This window comes from Triticum aestivum, chromosome 7B (assembly GCF_018294505.1).
Source record: "Triticum aestivum cultivar Chinese Spring chromosome 7B, IWGSC CS RefSeq v2.1, whole genome shotgun sequence".
NCBI lineage: Eukaryota > Viridiplantae > Streptophyta > Magnoliopsida > Poales > Poaceae > Triticum > Triticum aestivum.
Window position 1 is genome coordinate 383,135,807 of NC_057813.1, and position 2,508 is coordinate 383,138,314.

The window sequence follows — 2,508 nt, forward strand, 5'->3', positions numbered from 1 at the left end:
GGTAATCCACACGCATGCGGAGGCTGCCATCTTTCTTGTCCACGAACATAGCAGGTGATCCCCATGGTGAAGAGTTGGGACGGATATATGCTTTCTAGAGCATTTCATCAAGCTGGTTCTTTAGCTCCACTAATTCTGATGAAGGCATTCAGTAATACTCCTTGTGTATTGGTGTGGTTCCGGGCACAAGATCTATTGCAAACTCAAGCTCTCGATCAGGTGGCATTCCTGGGAGTTCTTCTAGAAATACATCAGGAGACTCGCTGACCACCAGAATTTATTGCTATTCAGCCACTGCTGTGAAGACCATTTCCTTTGAGGGTATGCTTCTGTGAGCGTAAAATTTGGTAGTCTGCCCTTCTTGGCTGGTCAAAGTGACTTCTCGGGTCGCACAATTTATGCACACTTGATACTGAGTCAGCCAATTCATACCCAAGATAACATCCAACTTATCAGACTCAATAAGTATCAAAGAAGTTGGAAAACAGACTCCGTTGACATTGACTTCCAGATTGCGGCGGACTAGATTGCTTCTGTTTAGAGATCCCGGGGTTTGTACCAGCATATTCTTGCCCAAAAGCGAACAAGGAAATTTGTTTTGGGCAACAAAACTCCGAGAAATAAAAGAGTGGGAAGCCCCAGAGTCAAACAAAATCACTGCAGGTATGTTATTAATAGAGAATATACCAATGACGACTTCGGGGTTCTCTAGGGCTTCATCGACGGAGATGTGATGAACGTATCCTGTGATGTTGTGCTGGTTCGGGCATGCCACCATACAATGGACTTGTGGCCTGAATATAGCATTCTTCCGGTTGTTCTTGGGACACTGTTTGGCATAATGTCCGTTTTGCCCACAACTGAAACAAGAATTGCTGCATAGACGCTCCTCTTCCATTGGGTTGGTTATGACATTCTTGACTTGAGTGGTGGTCTTGTTAAAATTTTGTTGCCAATTGGGCTTGTATTCTACCTGAGTCTGTTGCAAGGTATGAGCCTTCTGCACTGGTTGTATTTCCTTCCTTGGCTCAAACTTGCGCTTGTGATCATTGTTGGCAGACTTATTATCCAATACAAGCTTGTGCTCTCTTTCAGCAACGAAAGCCTTGTTCACCAGGGTTTGGAAGTCTGGGAAATCAAACATACTGAGAGTACACCGGAGTTGCGGGTTTAATCCACCAAGGAATCTGTCAATCTTTCTTTCTTCAGTGGCCACGTCATATAGGGAGTAACATGAAAGATGATTGAACTTTTGCAAATATTCACCCACAGACTGACTTCCTTGGAGGAGCGTGAGAAATTCACACTGCTTGGTCTTCATAATTCCCGTAGGGATATGATATTTCCGGAATCGTTCCTTGAATCTTGACCAGGTGATTTCTTCATCAGCAGACCACATGGCTCTTTCATTTTCCCACCATATGGGAGCAGCGCCTTCAAGATAATGAGTTGCAAATGGAACCTTATCTCCTTTAGTACGAGCAATCTCAAGCTTCTTCTCCATAGTTCTCAACCAATCATCTGGATCCAATGGATCAATAGACCGACTGAAACTAGGAGGCTTGGTCCTTTGAAAATCTGACAGCTTGGAGGGATGACCGGGCTGATTCCCATTCTGTCCAACCACAACTTGCAAACTTCTTAATATTTGAATCAGTTCATTATTCCGTCTTTCCTCAAACATACGCAGAATTTGCTCGGTGGAGGGTGGATTTGGTGGTGGAGGCGGTGGTGGAACGTGCGGCTCGGGTGAGTGTCCTGCCTGTCGTGCGGAACGACGAGCAGGAAAACCCTTGCGAATGTTGCTACAGCTGCCTCCCCATGTCATCCTAATATGATTTTTCCCAAGGCAACGCAACTGAGATGAGAAGCATTCAAATAAATGGGGGAAAGCCAACAACAAAAGCCCAAGAAAAACCGAACTGGCGAAGAAAATACGATGAATAAAATAAAGTTCCAACATAATTATACATAGGCTCATACATGAAATATAACAACACGCCAGGTTCAACTACTCTCATACATGAAATGAAACATCATAACCCATACGACTACATCTGTACACCATCCTAACGACTGCGAATACTCAGAAGCTCTACTGCTCTGCTGGTGCTGCGGGGTCCTCTCCTGAAGCGGACTTGAATCCTGAACTGACGAGGTTAACTGAGACCTCTGGGTTAAAGGTGACATACGACGCTGCCTCGAGGGCTCTCCCTCCGGGGCAGGTGTAGGGTGAAGCATCAGGGCTACATGAGTGGCGAGAAGTGAAACCCACTCAACATGAGCACTAAGCGGACTCACGGTCGCGGTGCCCGAGCTACTCGGAGGAGTAACCGGGGAAACAGGGGAACTAGAACTGACTAGAATAAAGGGAGTAAATCCTACAGACGCGGGAGTAGTGACTGATCTAGTGGAGGCTAAAGCAGTACGGGCACGAGTCAGCCCTCGAGCTAGCTCGTGGATCATAAGATTGCTAGCGGTGATATAATGAGAAAGGTGGCTAGCAAC